Here is an 18,772-nt window from a genome sequence, read left to right as displayed (position 1 = left end):
TGTTCTTTTATTTTTCATCTTTTTAAAAAAAGCATTATGGACAAGGGCTTCAAAAGGTAGAAATGTCTCCATAATCAATCTCTTACTCTATATTAAACCAAAACACCACATTATTTCTATATGTCATTCCACTTTAACACATAATAAATATCACTAAGTACAGTTACTCCTCCCTCTTATATTAAAATAAAGAAAAAAAGTTCATATAAACCTCTTAAACATCTTTCCCCCCTCCAAAAGATAAAACATATTTAACTATTCCCTTCCTGCCACTATTGTATGCATTTCTGTCTACTATAATAAAAATCAGATTGAAAGGCACATGAGTTGTCAGCTATTATACTTCATGGTATAACAGTTTTAATAATCTCAATCTTAATAAACACAAAATCTTAATAAACACAAAAAACAAAGCCAGTTCAAAACAGTAAATCCAAATCTTTAAAGGCAAATAACATCAGTCAAATCCTTAAAGCAAACCAGATGAACATTCTTCAACCCTTATCCCACTTCAAAATAAACCAGAGCAGTTCCATGTTCCCAAGATATGCACAGGGCTTTCTTCTTAAGAAAATCCAACAGCCCAGCTGTCCTCCTCAAAGATTCCAGGTTCTTTTCATGGCATTCCACCAGGAGATCAATTTTACTTATGGCTTGCAGATCACTCTCTACCTTAGATTTCTCCAGCTCCATTATCCAATCTTCATCCAGCATCTCAGTAAAAATCCCAATCTGAGTCTTAAAGAAAGCCTTTCTATCGCTCTTAAATTCCTCAGTTTCATCCACCACATCCCCAACCTGATGGCACATTTTAGATCTCATATTTTCCACAATGTCCTGGATATCTTGCATAAAAGCTTGATAGAAGTCACAAGAAATCTGTTTAAAATCCTGGTGAAAGTCAGAAAGAATCTGTTTGAAATCCTCCATGTCTCACGCAGCAGATTATGGCGCCCCCTAGGAGCTTAACCAGCAAAAGGTGAAGCTATGGAAGAGTTCCAGACTGTGTTTACGTAAAGTGAGAGTGAGATAGGCAGACAGTTCTCAAGGGAAAGTGAAAACAGAAAACTGAAGGTTCAAATCAGCCGATTCAACTTGTAGGAAAATGCTAATATCTTCAAATTTAATTCAGAAATGATAACAGGAAGACAATTGTTTACTCTCAATCTTTGGAATTTCCTTTGGAAGGAAAATGAAATCCAAAACTTAAAAAAAAAAAAATTTTAAGTAACATTAAGCATCAAGAAAACCAGCTTTTCCTCACTGTAGAAAGCCTCTCTTGGGGAAGATATACTTAAAAAAATACAGATTAGTGATTTAGAAATGGGGTGGCCAGTCTTAGTGTCCCTTTAAGGCTACAGCACGGCTTGGAAAGTGATGAAGTCCCTGCCTCCCAGCTGGCTCTTACCAGTCAAACGCGGAATGCTGTTTGCGATCTTCCGGCTGCAAGCAGCCATCCAGAGGTCAGATGGGATGATTCCAGTTTCTGGGCTTCAAGAAAACCTGCCTGAGCCTGAAAAAGGTTACTGCATTGTCAGCTCCACTGGCTAAACCAGTGGGCACAGCCTTTCAGTCCACCATTCCCACTGGGAATGTATATCCTTGCTGTTAAAAGTCAGATGCCACATCTTTTTGTAAATTTGAACATTTTTTCTCTTGTGTTTCCATACTCTTTTAGATTTTTTTTCTTTGTAGGTTTTTTTTAATTCTTCTCTTGAAACCTAATAAAATTTACTATATAAAAAAAAAAAGGTAGAAAGGTCTAAGCCTCTATGGATCTCTTCTAATTTTTTTCCCCCCTCGAAGGATGAACCGGGTTGTGGAAACTACAGGTAATTTCAGCACAAATGTTCCTGAGCTGCCAATGCTGTAATTAGATCCTCAGATTCACCACCGTCCCAAAAGGGAGATGGGAAAGTATCTGCTTCAATTATCATCCCTAATAACTTTTGAGGACCTCTTTAAAGCGCATTTCAGTGAATCCAACTTCAAATGGGGCTGAGATGAAAGAAGCGAGATTCAACCTGGTGAATAACCAGTTCTCCCAGAACGGCACCAACCTTCTTTCAACTATTACAAATCACAGATACGCCTTGCAAGGCAATCATCTCACACTCCTATCTCTGGCCCTGCACCAGGGATGAAGTACTTTTAACGTGCGTGAGTTCAGAAAAGCCTTGAGAGAGCCCGCTAGGATTTGAGAATGCCTGCTTGGAAAGCAAGCAGAATCATAAAAGTGGAGAAAAGGCAGGTTTTCTTGAGCATGTGGCTGCACAGCAATCAAGTATTCAGAGAAATCTTGGTTGAAAAGCTAAGCTATGAGAAGGCAACTGGATGTTTTTGGCTCCCTATAATCATTGATCACTGATCTGAGGGAATGCAGGTTTCCAGCACTGTGGTGTTGGTTGGTTGGTTAGTTGGTTGGTTGGTTGGTTATTTATTCATTTATTTTTCAAACTTCTATTACTGCCCATCTCCCCCAAGAAAGGGGGACTCTGGGCGGTTTACAATAAAACCAGAATTACAATCATAAAATATAAATTACAATAAATACACCAATAAATAAGAATAAGATAAATACCAAACCCCAGAGGTGATGTTCTTATTCGGTGGGAAGGATCTATGGTGCTAGCGACCCCCAAGATGAGCTATTACCTCTCCCACCCCAAGCGAGGCAGCAGAACCAGGTTTTCAAGTTCTTCCAGAAGGCTGGGAGAGCAGGGGCCTGCCTTACCTCCGGGGGCAGAATATTCCACAGGGCGGGTGCCACTGCAGAGAAGGCACGCCTCCTGGACCCCACCAGGTAGAATTCTCCAACTGGCGGGATTCACAGCATGCCCTCTCTGTATGACTGGGTGGGACGGGTCGATGTTGAGGGGATGAGACAGTCCCTCAGATAACCTGGGCCCATGCCATGTAGGGCTTTAAAGGTCATAACCAACACCTTGAATTGGACCCGGAAGCAAACTGGCACCCAGTGCAGCTTGCGCAGTAAAGGTGTTATGTGTGTCGATCTTGGGGCACCAAAAATGGCCCGCGCGGCTGCATTCTGGACCAGCTGAAGCTTTCAGATACTCTTCAAGGGTAGCCCCATGTAGAGCGCATTGCAGTAGTCTATATGGGAGATGACCAGGGCATGCGTGACTGTTCGGAGGGCCTCTTGCTCCAGGAAGGGGTGTAACTGACACACAACCCAAAGTTGAGCAAAGGCCCTCCTGGCCACGACTGCCACCTGCTCTTCGAGCAGGAGTTGTGAGTCCAAGAGGACCCCCAAGTTATGAACTGAATCTGAATGGGGTAGTGCAAGCCCATCCAGAACTAAAGATGACAGTTTCCTGGAAACAGATGAGCCGTCAACCCACAGCCACTCCATTGTTGTTGTATACTGTGAATTGTTGTTGTTGTTGTTATTATTTGCCTTCAAGTTGGTGTCGACTCCTGGCAACTGCCTGGACAAGTCCCTGAAATTTGCTTGGCAAGATTTTGGAAGTGGTTTGCCATTGCCTCCTTCCTAGGGCAGAGAGAGAGAGTGACTGGCCCAATGTCACCCAGCTGGTTTTGTGCCGAAGGTGGGACTAGAACTCCCGGTCTCCCAGTTTCTAGCCAGGTGCCTTAACTAGTGGCTTGATGTTACAGTGGCACTGAATGAGAAGACTTACACTGATCCTTGTAGCTGTGGCTGTCACAGCCTCCCTACAGTCATGTGATCACGATTCAGGTTCTTGGCAACCAGCTCACAGTTATGATGGTCAAACCATCCCGCAGTCACATGATCGCCATTTGAGACCTTCACTGCCGGCTTCCAACAAGCAAAGTCAGTGAGGAAGCCAGGAGGAAGTCACAAATGGCGATCATGTGACGTTGCGCCTAACAACCATGTGGGATTTGCCTAATGATGCCAACTGGGACTGCTGGAATTGCCACTGTAAGTCAGTATGGCCACATGACATTGCACATTACAACTGTGTCACTCAGCAACAGAGTTCTGGTCCCAATTACCATCATTACCTGAGGACTACGTCTATTATTTAAATTTATATGCTGCCTGACTCTCAGCAACTCTGGGTGGTTTATGAATTATTTAAAACATGAAAAACATTAACAACGACAAGAAACAAAAAGAACGGTAGAGATGGCAGGGTAACAAACCAGACAGAAACAAAAGAAACCAACCTAGGTTAAAAGAAGGCTTCAAACATCCTCACCAAAGGCCTGAGTGAACAGCCAGGTCCTTCACCCCTTTGAAACACCAGCACGGTGGTGTTTTGTCTTCTGCCACACAATCCCTCCTTCTTCTTTGACCCCAATTCCATTCCTCTCCTCCTTCTCTGTCATCCCATTCCTGTCTCTCTCTGCCACCCCACCCCTTTCTCCTCCTCTTCCACCATCTTGACTTTTTTGACCACACCCTGCATTCACCCCTCTCCTCTTTGATATGCCACCAGTTCTCTCTTTCACCCCAACTTTTCCAGTCCTTCCATCTCTTCTTTTCTCCTAGGCAACTATCACTCTCCCATCTTTTCAGCCCCCCCGCAAAATGAAGTCACTTTCGGAATGTATAACCACAGATGATCATTTGTATTTGCACCTTTATTTCCTGGGCCACTGGTTAGTTACATGAAGGAAATGGTTGCTCGTTGGCCCATTTCAAGATTAAAAAATCACCATTAGAGCAAAGGAAGGCCTGAAAGTGCTGTATAAACCTTGGATTCCCTGCAGTGAAAATAACATTTTCCAGCCTTCATTTTTGCTGGGTTGCGAGAGCCAGAGCAGTTTATTGATGAGCCATATGGCCACATCAAACCACAAAAGGTTAAATAAAGTCATCTGTAACAGTATAACTAAAAACAAAATATCAGCTCGTGTATCCTTATCACCCTTATGTACCTCAGTCAGATGTGCAGCTCTCAGTTGCCCTGTTTTATTCTGAAAGGAGGCCATTTTATACGAGATATTTGAATTCTGGCCACACATAAAACATGTTGTTCTGAGATGTGGGTCCCTGTTCATCTTATATATATGGCTTGAGATAATGTCCTCTTTCTGTGCTACACAACTGGCACTCAAACGTTATGTCGGGTTTATGCACGTCTATGCATAGCTCCCAACGTCACGTTACACATGGCTCCTTCTGCCAGCTACCTCCTGAATTGCTCAAAATGTCTGGCAGAATCGCCTTGGCAGACAGACGCACATTATATCCAAACTCTGCATCTCCACAGCTCCCGAGGCTTAAGCAAAAACCCACCAAATTTGGGCATTTATCCTCGTCAGCCTTAATTAACTGCATCTGTTGGATGAGGAGGGGGAAGAAAGGCAGAACTGTGAGGATTTTACATTGGCTTGTGTTTTGTCACTGGGTATGCAGTGACAGTCTATAGGCTTCCTAATTCCAGCAAATACAGAAGAAAAACAGCCAGAAACTTTTGGCGAAGGATTACTAGCAAATCTGGGGTTGGGAAGGTGGCAGACAATTAGGATTTGCAGTTGGCATCCTGTAGGTGAAGAAGGAGAGCCAGACTGGTATAGTGGTTAAGGCAACAGGCCAGCAACCAGGGGATTGGGAGTTCTAGTCCCACCTTAGGCATGAAAGCCGGCTGGGTGACCTTAGGCCAGTCACTCTCTCTCAGCCATAGGAAGCATGCAGTGGCAAACCACTTCTGAAATCTTGCCAAGAAAACTGCAGGGACTTGTCTAGGCAGTCGCTGAGGATTGGACACGATTGAACAGCAAAAAAAAAAAAAGTGAAGAAGAGTCATTTCTTTGTTGTTATATTTTGCTGGAGACTTACTTTGATCTAGTAGCTGATTGACATCAGTCCTTCACAGTAATGTCACCTGCCTAGCACTTTAGATGGCAAAGGCCATCAGTTTCAACTAATATAGAGGTTCTAGGATGATGGGCACTGTTATCATACCCATCCTACCCAGAGCCAGTTTGGTCTAGTGGTTAAGGTGCTGGACTAGAAACCAGGAGGCTGTGAGTTCTAGTTCCGCCTTAGGCATGAAAGCTGGCTGGGTGACCTTGGGCCAGTCCCTCTCTCTCAGCCCAGCTCACCTCACAGGGTTGGTGTTGTGGAGAAAATAGGAGGAGAAAGGAGTATGAGGTATGTTTGCTACCTTGAGTTATTTATAAAAAATAATAAAGACGGGATAGAAAATTAATTAATTAATTAATAAAATCTTGATAGCCTGCATTGTTACTCGTGGGCCTGTGCCAAGTGGTAGCAGTTGAAAATAGATAAATCTATCCATTTTGCTTTCATTCAGGTTCTTATCTTTTCACCCTCAAATTCTGATCAGAGTATTTCTACATTGCTTTGCGATTAAAAGCAAAATCCAAAGGGCAACTTATATACAACATGACATGCGTATCTTGAAATTCGGAATACTTGCTTGCACTTTTGTTAATGTGCACAGTATTTTTTCCCAAATCAGTTTCCCTCCTGTAATTCAGATCTGTCCATATTTTCAAAAGGGATGCTTTGCAAAGCGTGGTATGTGAGCAAAGCATTCTTTCTCACAGCATTAAAGAAACCGCATCTTCTGAAAGATTTCACATGGCTGTTCCAAAGGTTTTCTCTGGCTGTCTGAATGTCTCTATACTCAGCCCCTTTGTGCCACAGGCATTGCCAGTGGAAATGTTATACACACTTTTTATTAGGAAATCTCTCTTAAAAATACGTTATCACTTTTAATGACTCTGTTTTTGAAGCAAGGTATTCCAGTGCAAAGGAGAAACTACCAGAGAAACTTGATCCTACATTATTGCCTCTTAAAGTTATAGCAACTGAAGGCAGGTACTGACTTTAATAAATGATGGGAATAATGTAAAACAGGATTAACAATGTAGTCTGCCCGGGGCACCATTGGCTGATTTCAAACAATGCTCTAGAAGCCACTGCCCCCTCCAAAAATCACCTAAAATCATGCCAGGTTCTCACAAGATTTGGAGACTCACACACACACACACATGTTCAGGAAGATAAGACAGAGAGAGAAATATTGGCAAATTTGCATGGGATCAATGATATCACATTAAACTGGGTATCTTGCAAGGTTTTGGTGAATAATAATAATAATAATAATAATAATAATAATAATAATAATAATAATAATAATAATAATAATAGGAATGAGAATATTATTTGGAGAAGATGGTGGGTACACTGGCTGTTTGGGCTCTCTACTCATACAGGTCTAGTTTAATCTGGACCTAAGCCACCTAGGACATGTGCCATTATCAACCCTTCACCTTTTGCCTAGAAGTATTACCTTACTTTAATGTCAGTTCTGAAACTCGACTGTCTGACCCTGTGCAATACTTTGATGGAAATGTAACTTCTGAAATATCCATCCACATAAGGGAGAAGAACAGAAGATCGTTCTACCTATGGTTATCACCCAAGCTGAATCCAGCTCACATTAAGTGATTAATATGAGAATGACCGTCCCTTCCCTTGTATTACTGCCTGGCTCTTATCATTTTGATGAACGCTTCTAAAGCTCTGGAGCTCCATTTGCAGAGAAACACACTCCAGCACTTTTTCCTCCAAAAAGCCAAGGATTCCAAGCACATAACCATGCATAATTTAGCAACTTTCCTCTGCTAACTTGTAGCCTGTTAAGTGCTGCTTCTGCAAAGAAGAATTTAGTCTTTACTTTCATAAGATCTTTGGCATCTGGCATGGAATTAAACATTAACCATTGGTATGTGTGGCTAAGATTTAGAAGACAGATCTTATCTATATTTCCATATAAAGGATCCCTTTGTGAATCTTGGAGTGCTTCAGCTTTAAAGAGATAATATGCATAAATAATAGAAGAATTGCTTTTTAACTGAATCCACTCATAACTCATATGAGCAAGGTTAGCGATGGAGAAAAGTAGCTGAGAGAAGTAAAAATAAGAAGGAACGAAAAGACATTTTCTTCTTTAGTGAGGTTTTTGTTCCCATGTAAAACGGTTTTAAAAAAAGACAAATGTTGGATGCTTCAACATGAAGTTGAGCCTTCAACGTAAGTACTGAATCTTATAATTTCCAGACATAGGGGTTGGGTAGAATCCACAGTGATGTCAAAACGAGATTGCATGCGTCATGGCATCATCATATAAATGACTCACCATTTGTATGATAATGTCATGAAGCATGTAACATCACTGGCACCCCCCTGCCTCCCTATGGACACCCATGTCTCCAGAAGTTGGGGTTCTGAATCACCTAACATCTGGAGAAGGAATTCATTCTGGGTCCTAATTTTCAAATTCTGCAGAAAACACTGTTCCTGCATAGCTTCAACTGACTTGCAGATGAAGGTGGTGATTTTTTTAATAGAAATTAATGGCATTTATCAGCAGATACAACCAGTTACAACTATAAATATAATACACCACTACAAGCAGAGCTGGTACAGTGTTAGGCCCTGACTATATAGACTCAGGTTTAAGTCCCTACTTGATCACAGGATTCACTGGATGATTTTGGATCAGTGAGTCTGCTCAGCCCAACATATCCCAAAGAAGTTGTTTGGGGATAAAATTGGGGAATACCCTCTTGTAACATGATCTTTCTGACTAATGGCAGGATATAAATCCTGATGATGATGATGATGATGAGAGCCAGTCTGGTATAGTGGTTAAGGCACCTGGCTAAAAAGTGGGAGACCATGATTTCTAGTCCTGCCTCAGGCACAAAGCTAGGTGGATGATTTTGGGCCAATCGCTCTCTTTCTCAGCCCTGGGAAGCAGGCAATGGCAAACCACTTCCAAAAATTTCACTAAGAAAACTGCAGGGACTTGTCCAGGCAGTTGCCAAGAGTCAAGACTAACTGAAGGACTAGCAATAATAATAACAACAACAACAATAACAATAGTGTCCAAAATATAGCAACATCAAAACAATAAACCCTCAAAGAATTGTGAGTTAAGTCCAAGCCATTATCACTCAGATCTCAAATCTTGGTTTGGTAGGTAGTCATCATTGCAAGAGACAATCAGGTCAAATCAACATTGGTAGAAGCCTGGACTCTAATGGGTGGAGGACCTCATTCAGTTAACATTAACAGGATGGAGGCAGCGCATCCATCCTTGCTCTTCTTGACCGCTCAGCTGCTTTCAATACCATCGACCGTGGTACCCCTTTGGGTCGGCTCAGGGAGTTGGGGTGGGTGGCATGGTCCTGTGCTGGTTCACCTCCTTCCTCCAGGGCCCAATCGGTGTTGATAGGGAGCAAGAGATCTGGTCCACGGCCCCTCCCTTGTGGGGTGCCACAGGGCTTGGTACCCTCTCCACTCCTTTTTAACATCTACATGAAACTGCTGGGTGAGATCATCCGTCACCATGGGATAAGGTATCATCAGTATGCCGATGATACTCAGTTGTATATCTCCATCCCAGGTGAAGTAAGTGATGCTGTGACCATCCTCTTCCGGTGCCTGGGGGCTGTGGGGGTCTGGATGGGGAACAACAGGCTTCAGCTGAACCCTGGTAAGATGGAATGGCTGTGGGTGAGGGGCTCCTCAGTGTCTGGGAATTTAACATCCTTAGTGCTGGATGGGGTTGCACTGCCCCAGACAGACCCAGTGTGTAACCTGGAGGTCTTCCTGGACTCACGACTCCTGCTCAAAGAGCAGGTGGCAGTCCTGGCCAGGAGGGCCTTTGCCCAACTTTGGGTTGTGCACCAGTTACGCCCTTTCCTGGACCGGGAGGCCTTTTGCACAGTCACTCATGCCTTGGACATCTCCCATATAGACTACTGCAATGCACTCTACATGGGGCTACCCTTGAAGAGTACCTGGAAACTTCAGCTGGTCAAAAATGTGGCTGCACAGGCAATTCTTGGTGCCCCTAGATCAGCACATGTTACACCATTGCTTTGCGAGCTGCATTGGGTTCCAATGCAAATTTCATACTGCATGGGAGAAGGCAATGGTAAACCAGTTATATATTTTACCATGAAAAACCCATAGTTCACTTTTATGTGTGATTGACAATACAGTGCTGGATGATGGACCCCTTAGGTTGGACAGCTCTTCACATGCTATTGAAGAAGAGCTGAGGATCTTTGGTGTTTCTGATGGGATGTCTGATTGCTGATGTTGCCATGCTGGAAAATAAAATCCAGAAGAGAAGCCAGAGCCAAGAAAGACAAGAATCTCATAAAGGAACTCAACAAAGAAGTTCAGAGAGCTGTTAGAAGAGACAAGAAGCAGTATTACAGCAACATCTGTAAAGACATTGAAGATGGAAAAACAAGGAAGTCTTCCAAAAGATCCATGAATCAGAAGGAGGTTCCAACCTTGAATTGTTATACTGAAGGACACCAGTGGACAGACAGTAACTGATTCAAAGAAAATCAAACCAAGATGAAAGATTATACTGAAATTCTGTACAGAAGAGATGTCAACATTCAAGATACCTTAGAAGAAATTATCTATTTGCAAGAAGCTCTAGTACTAGAAAATGATGTTCAGCACTCTGGTCATTACCAAGTCAGAAGGCTACAGGAACTGATGGAATACCTACCAAAATATTGCTAAGTATGAGAGAGGAATCTGTAAGGTTCTAACCAAAATAAGCTAGTAAAACTGGAGAATGACACAGTGGATGATCGATTGGAAACCTGTGACAACAAGCACAGCAACCACCCTTAGAATCAACAATGAAAATATTGAAGTGGTAGAAAGCTTCTGCTTTGCAGAATGAAGTTTTAACAGTAGAGGAACCAGTGGTCAAGGGACTCGCACTTGGTAGGGTAGCAATGAAAGCCTTGAAAAAGATGTTCATGTGGCATAACAGGTCTATATCCATAAGTTAGAACTGTGCAGGCAATGGCTTTTCCTGTGATACTGTTTTTCCCGCAACACTGTACTGGATGGAAGCACAAGTTGGACTCTGAAGAAGTGAGATAGGAAAGTATTAACATTCGGAACTTTGGTGTTAGAGAAGACTCTTGAGAGTACCATGGAGAGCCACGAAAACAAGCAAATGCATCATAGAACAAATCAATCCAGAATTCTCACTTGAGGCACAAATGACCAGGCTCAAATTATTACACTTCGGACATATTAGGCAAAGACACATCTCTGGAGAAGTCTATGGTACTGAGAAAGGTGGAAGGAATGCTTCAGATCCCATCAGCCAGGGAGCAGTATCTGGGTATGGGTTCTAGGAAGACAGGTTTTTCTGCTGTGGCTCCTGCCCTTTGCAACATCATCCCTGCAGAGATTGGATTGGCCCTGACCCTGCTGGCTTTCCATAAAACATGGTTTTGCCAATGGGTGTGGAGACCCAGGAGCGTGGTAGAGCCTGTGCAGTATCTGTATTAATTGTTATTGATGGATCTAAGACTACCTTAGCTATGGATTTTGTCGTATGCTTTTTAATATGTTTTTTATTGTTCTTATATTGTCTTGTTTTGGTGTTTTTACATTGTTTTTTAATTGTTTGTGAGCCACCCAGACTTATATATTTGAGATGGGTGGCTATGTAAATTGAAATAAATAAATGGAAAGAGGAGAAGGGGACCACCAGCAGCAAAGTGGATGGACTCAGTTACAGCAGCTATGGGTGCACTGTTGGAAGACCTGAAGGACCAGGTTGGGGTCAGACCATCCTGGTGGTCTATCTAAGTGGTCACGAAGCTCAACATGATGTGATGGCACATAATCAAAAATCAATAGATACTTCTGTTTTTCTACCTCATTCTTGGGAATGGGGAAGAGAAGGAAAGTAATAAAATATTTATTAATATTTTCATCCTTTAGAACTGATAGACGATTTTCACTCCCTTAAGTCAAAGTGTGTGCTGTAATTCAAAATCACTTAAATACTTGATACATAAAGCTTATTACTTCGACTTCCTGTCTTTGCTTCCTCTTCTTTCTTTAATCCGTTTCTCTGCTTCTCCTCCTCAACAAATAATTATAGAGTTTGTGGTTGCACCTGCTTTCATCAGAGGCTCACCGCAGCGAATATATAGGCAAATCTTTTATTGATGAGAGCAGCCTGGAGTTTGAAATGGAGAAAGCAAGCATGAAAATCTTGCCACAGTTCCCCGATGACTTGTAAGGGAGATGAAAATATTAAACCATATGGCAGCACACACTGATTCTTGACAGTATGAAAGACCTAATTTATTTTTCATGGCTTTTTTTTTTTACCCTCTTTGAAAATCATCCAGCTTTAAGTTTTTCTTTCAGACAGCCAGGTGTATCTTCCTTTATTCTTCAGTGGAATGTTGGCTAAGATAACAAAAGTGATAGGAGCGGATCCATGAAGATGCTTCCCCATCTAAACCTGCATTCACAACTATAAGAAGCAGACCAAAAATATTCCTCTATTTATCCACTGTTTTCAAGTTAAAATTCCCTTTCCTATCAAGTGGGTGATCATGGCCAAAAATAATAACGAAACCATTAATGAAATCCAATAAAAAGGGAAAAAAAAGAATCGTTATTAAATCAATTCAAGAGGATAGGCTAAAGATTTTGCCTGTTTTCCTCACAGTGGAAGGAAAGACGTAATTGTAACACCTATGGAAGTATATTGTAGCTATTTATCGAAATGCATGCTTTCCTCTTGACTATCAAGGACTTATTAATTTTGATTAATAAATTATACGAAGGGTTGTATAAAGCACGTTCTCTCGGAGTCCTGCAATGAAAAGAATAGAGTAAAATATATTCAGATCATGAGGGACGCGGTGGTGCTGCGGGTTAAACCGCTGAGCTGCTGATCGGAAGGTCGACGGTTCGAAACCGCGCGGCGGGGTGAGCTCCCGTTGCTCGTCCCAGCTCCTGCTCACCTAGCAGTTCGAAAACATGCAAATGTGAGTAGATCAATAGGTACCGCTTCGGCGGGAAGGTAACGGCGTTCCGAGTCGTCATGCTGGCCACATGACCCGGAAGTGTCCTACGGACAACGCCGGCTCCAAGGCTTAGAAACGGAGATGAGCACCGCCCCCTAGAGTCGGACACGACTGGACTTTACGTCAAGGGAAACCTTTACCTTTACCTATATTCAGATCTAACAGCATGCTTCTAGAAAACTTATTCTTATTCTTACTACAATTCTTACTACTGCCACTACTGCAACCACTACTGTTACTTCAAATCCACCCAACACCCAAAGTTCAATGCAATAAAAACAAAATTCAAAGCAAAGCCTATCTGGAGGAATACAGTTAAAAACTACAGATCTAATAGCAGCCGAGAAAGGAATGGAAACTGCCAAGATACAATAAATATTAAAATAGCAAAGAGTTGCCCCCTTGGCTCTACTCGGTCAGGCGGCAGACTGGCTTGCCTTGGGTGAATCAATTATTTTTTAACAAAGGAAATCAAGTGTACGGATTTTAAGTATGGCTGTTGGTGCTGGCATGCTCCTGCTTTCCTCAAACATAACTTGATTTACTACATAGTGAAGTTAAGTCTCCTCTAAAGATGAATACATGAAAAACATCTTTTAACTGAGCTGAGCTGAGCTGCAGAGGACACCCCCAGGTAAGATGGAATTCCTTTCCCTTCCCTTCCTTTTCTTCCTTCCCTTCTTTACAGAAGTAGTCTGTTATTACCTTCTTCTGGGATTTTTTTTCCAATTTCTCTCTCTAGCCCAGTGTTTCTCAACCTCAGCAACTTTAAGATGCATGGACATCAACTCCCAGAATTCCCCAGCCAACATTGGGGAATTCTGGGAGTTGAAGTCCACACATCTTAAAGTTTCCAAGGTTGAGAAACTCTGCTGTAGCCTATAGTCCCGGAATTTCCTAGCAGTCTCCCAATCAAGTAATAACCAGTTCTGACTCTGCTTAGCTTTTTTCAAGAAGGTTGGTTAGGTGTTGCCTCCTTCTGTGACCAAAAGGTAACTCATGTTCAAGTTGACTTTAATTTCTGGTGAGTACGTGGACACACCCATGTCATTTTCTTGGCAGCCATACAGAAGACATTTGTCATTGCCTTCTTCCAAAGCATTTCCCAGTCTTCAGACCTGGAGGTCTCCCAGTCAAGTGCTACCAAGCTATCTTAGCTAATAGGGGTATGCAGAACATTCTGGGCATGGACCATTCTGTGTATGGATCATCCAATTCCACTTGGATCATGCTTGGACTGAAATGTGTGTTTTATCTGGCCATGAGCCCAAAACACCCGTGTTTGGTTTCAGTATGGACCTGGAACAGTGCCTGGACAAAAATATTCTATGGGGGAGACAGCAGGAAAAATGTAAGATCACTAGCCACACAGCATAGCAGCTTTGAGGAGGTAATGAGAAGAAGGACTGCAGGAAGACCAGGGGAAGGTTGGATGGGGTGGTAGAGTACGACATACCTGAATGCTGCCATTGTTTTAGCACGTTGTGTGAAACAGTCCAGTGCATCAAGCTGTAATATAGTTGCTTGGTTTGGGAAGAACATGCTATATGAACACAGCTTTGCTGAGCCAGGTGTAAGGTGCGTTGCGCATTTATTTGCTGTTTTCATGTTCTGCCATATGCCAGTACAAGTCCCAATGGTGTTTGTGTAAGAACAATTAAACAATGAAAGTAACTAATTAGTAAGACAATTAAAAAGAATAGGATGAATATTAACCCTTACTGGCATCCAGTCTGCTGGCAGCCCACATCTCCTATATGACTCTGTTCAATAGCCCTCTTGAACAAGGTGGGCACTTGCTGAATCTCAGAGGGAGAGCTATACCCAAGGGAAGGGGCTGAAATGCTGATGCTGCCCCCTGCCAATCTGTCAGCCTTTCAAGGTAGACTAGACTAGGAAACCAAAGTCACAAATGCTAACACTACTTTTGTTATAAGGTTACAGTAACAATATCTTGCAAGTCTGAATGTGCTTCCCCCCTCCCTCCCATTATCTTAATGGGAACTAGGGAGGGTCAGGTCTGAGACGCTTACTCAGATTACAGTTCTGACCCGGACTCAGATTTCTTTTATCTGGGTGTTGTCTTGGTAGCAGCTCTTCCTCCTGTTGCTCAAGGTTATTCCTTCTGCCCATTACAAAACCTCTTCAATGGGGGAAACTTAAGTATTCCTTCCCCAGAAGTGTACATAGGATACACTAATTCTCTTTGATGGAGATGGTCCTAAGGACATTTAGGGACCAAGCCATGTATTGCTTTGTGGACTGAAATCAGCAGTTTGAATTGTACTCTGAAGTTTACTGGAAGACATTGTGGTGATGGCAAAACTTGTGCTAGGTGGCTGTAATGGGTCTTGTCCACCAACAGGGGGCTGCTACATTTTGTACTAATTGCAGCTTTTGAGCAGTCTTCAAGGGCAGCCCAGTGTAAAATATATTACAGTAATCTAGCATCAGGGTGATATGGACTTAAGTTATTGTCACCAAGGCATTTAGTGTGTTGCATAAAGCCAGCTTGTGTGTAAAAGAGAGCCTTGCATTCCCATTCCTATTTGACATATCAATTCCACTTGTAAGCTTTGTGGTTTACATCTTCCCTCACCCTACTCGACCTCACAGGGCTGTTGTAAGGGAGGGGAACAAGTAAGATCTCCAGAATTATGTTCTTTTTTTGCAAAGATTAGGGGAGGGTGATGCAAAAAAAGAAAAAAAGAATCTGCCCTCTAATTTCTAAAAAAACAGTTCTCCTCCCTAACCAATATTTTGGGGACACTGAAAAATATTTTTTTAAATTATATTTCTGAAGAGATGGAGCAAATTTGTCCAGCCTGATTTTCAGGGCCGCATGTGGCTTCCCAGAGCTTTGAATGGACCTCAAATGTCCCTCTGAAATTTGCTGCTAAATTGTAGAGATTTTTTTTTTAATGAGACAGAAGGGAACTTTATTCACTGCAAGGGGAAAGGTCATATACATTGCAGTCCATTAATTTAACTTATCAAATCAATGTTAATCTTTCCTGTGGGCATGTTTAGGAGTGTGCCTCCTGGCACATAAGTCAAAGATCAAATATTTTCTAATTCTCTGCTATCATTACATACTTACCTGTTACTCGGTGAAATATCTCTTCCTTGCTCCACAAGGAAACATAGGTCTTCTTCTGAGTTGGAGATGGGAATTCTCTGAGCTTCTTGTCTCAGATAATAGCATTACTATGACCTAAAGCATTTGGTGGAGATGCATCTTTCACAATCATTCTGCTATTGGAGAGAGAAAGCCTTAACTTAAGAAACCAAAAACAATTTCAATTTCAATTGAACAGCAGTCATTGGAGCTTCTTGGGGTGGGGGTGTTACACATGCCTTCCAGATTAGACATTACCTTGTTTTGTTAGCCTGGTTGCTAGAGATCACTTACTTTGTACATCCTGCAGATGTTGTAAGAATGGTAGCTTAAGAAATTGGAAATGATTATTCTGAGACAAGAATGAGAGGGGACAAAAAAAAAAGAAGGAAGGGACATATACACTTGAATTGACAGACTCCACCATTAGGTAGATTAAGGTAGTTGTTTCACATGACAGATCATCAGAGGAGCAACATAACCTACCAACAAGGTACGCCATATAACCTACCTTGTACCTGCTAAGCTAGCCAGATGCTTTCAGATGCAAAGAAGGATCCTTTCCCTTCTCCAGTATTGAAGAAAAACTTTCTATATGGCTTTCTATATGGAATGAAGGCCATCTTATTCTTTGTTTAAGCAGCAAAAAGTCTTGGGCCAGCCCCAGATTTACAGCTTGCTATATCACTATTGGTTTAGATCTGGAAAGTCTCATCTCTTGACCTATCGTAGCTTGAGGAAGGTTGCCTGTGACCTAGCCTGGGTCTGCCTGATTAGGTTCTAATTCTTGCAGACCCATTAGTGTTAGTTCTTCTGGAAGTTTCAGTAAAAATGTGACTGTGTGTGTGTGTACATGCTCATACCTTCAAGTCAGCCATGACTTCTGGTGACTGCCTATACAAGTCCTTGCAGCTTTCCTGGCAACATTTTTCATAAGCGGTGTGCCTTTGCCTTGTTCCTGGAGCTGAGATAGAGCAACTGGCCCAGAGTCATCAGCTGGCTTTGTGGCTAAGGCAGGACTAGAACTCACTGTCTTCTGGTTTCCAGCCTGGTGACTTTAGCCACTGCACCAAACTGGCTCTCCTTCTGTAAAGTAAGCAACAGATGATGATGATGATGATGATGATGATGATGATGATGATGATGATGATGATACTCCTGATTCTCAAGTCTTTTGATTGGTCAGTCGAAAAGATACAACATAAACAGGCTTTAAATTTAATGTATTCAACTGTGCAGCTTTCTAATGAATATTATGTGAATTGAATTGATTCCACACTCTTCAGCTGACCAGGTCATTTTACTATGGAATGGCCAGCACTTACAGATATAGAAACAAGACCTCATAACCTACAAGCCTTGTAACCAAAGTAGGGGCCACTCTGGATTAAGCTCTACGCCTAAATCTTAAGAGTCTTGGGTGATGGGGAAGGAGAGTAAGATCCTTCCACACTCATTAACTGGACTTCTGGGCCTTGCCATGAGAAGGACTCAGCGATGTTCTGGGCTCTCCTGCCTTGGAAGTCTACAGAGGTGTGCAGCCAGCCATTTATTTATTTATTTTATTTGTCATGTTTTTATTGCTGCCCATCTCCCCCACTTGGGGGACCCTGGGCGGTTCACAATAAAACAGTATAAAATTCAATAAAATCAGAATAATATCAATAAAAATACAATGCAATGCAATGCAATGCAATGCAATGCAATGCAATGCAATGCAATGCAATGCAATACAATACAATACAATACAATACAATACAATACAATACAATACAATACAATACAATACAATACAATACAATACAATACAATACAATACAATAATATTTGGGTGTGCTCCGAGCCTGAACTTCTTGTTTCAAGACAAAGCATGAGAGGGTTGGATCAGATGACCTACAAGCCTATGAAGTTCAAGCTTGATCCTAACATTACTCAAATGAAGGCAATTGCCTCAGGTTTTCTGATTCTCTGGCCAAACTTTGGAAAAAATGCCTGGTTAAATCAGTTAGGTTGCTAGGCCGGTACTTGGCTAGATACACAACCCAGGAATACTACTGTAGCTCCATCTTTATTGTAAGGTTACATTAACAGAATCTTGCAAGTCTGAAAGAGCATCTCTCCCCCATCACCTTTGCAGCCCAAGAAACTAGGGAGGGTCCCTTCTGAGACATTTGCCATGCCCCATTCCTTCTGTGGGCTCAGCTGCCTCTTATCTTTGCCTAGTCTGTGGCTCTTCCTTCTGTCATTCCCACATACCATTTCAGAACCCAACCATAATCTTAATAGTTTGCTTGAGCCGGACCCTTAGATCAAGCTAAAGTATGGTTTGTTTGGGTACAGAATATTATGTGAAGGCAACAATTGCATTTTGTTGCCCAGATTTAGAGTTTAGCCTATGTGAACCCAGCTGAAAAGAGTTTTCTGAACGGAAGGCATAAGGCTGGCATTCTTCCATTGAATACCCTGGCATTCACCTGGCAAATAAGTACAGTAAAAAAGTAAGATCAGCCAAACAGCTCACCTTGCCTGAATAAATAGGATCATACCCTCTTCCTATGTATTCATCTCTGCATGGCAGATTGGAAGGAAGTGCTCGGTTTTTGTGACTGCAGATCCAAAGCTATGCTAGCAATCTGCGATGAACAAAAGAAGAAAAATGTGCAGGAGAAGGGAAAGAAATGTAGGGCTGAAAAAGGGATGAAGCACTGCATATTGATAACAACAGTATTCAAGATCATTAACCCATTTGCAGAAAGCGATTAAAAGCAAAACACAGTTAGGGATCCA

Source organism: Candoia aspera, chromosome 1 (genome assembly GCF_035149785.1).
Source record: "Candoia aspera isolate rCanAsp1 chromosome 1, rCanAsp1.hap2, whole genome shotgun sequence".
Taxonomy (NCBI): Eukaryota; Metazoa; Chordata; class Lepidosauria; order Squamata; family Boidae; genus Candoia; species Candoia aspera.
This window is presented reverse-complemented; position numbering follows the sequence as displayed.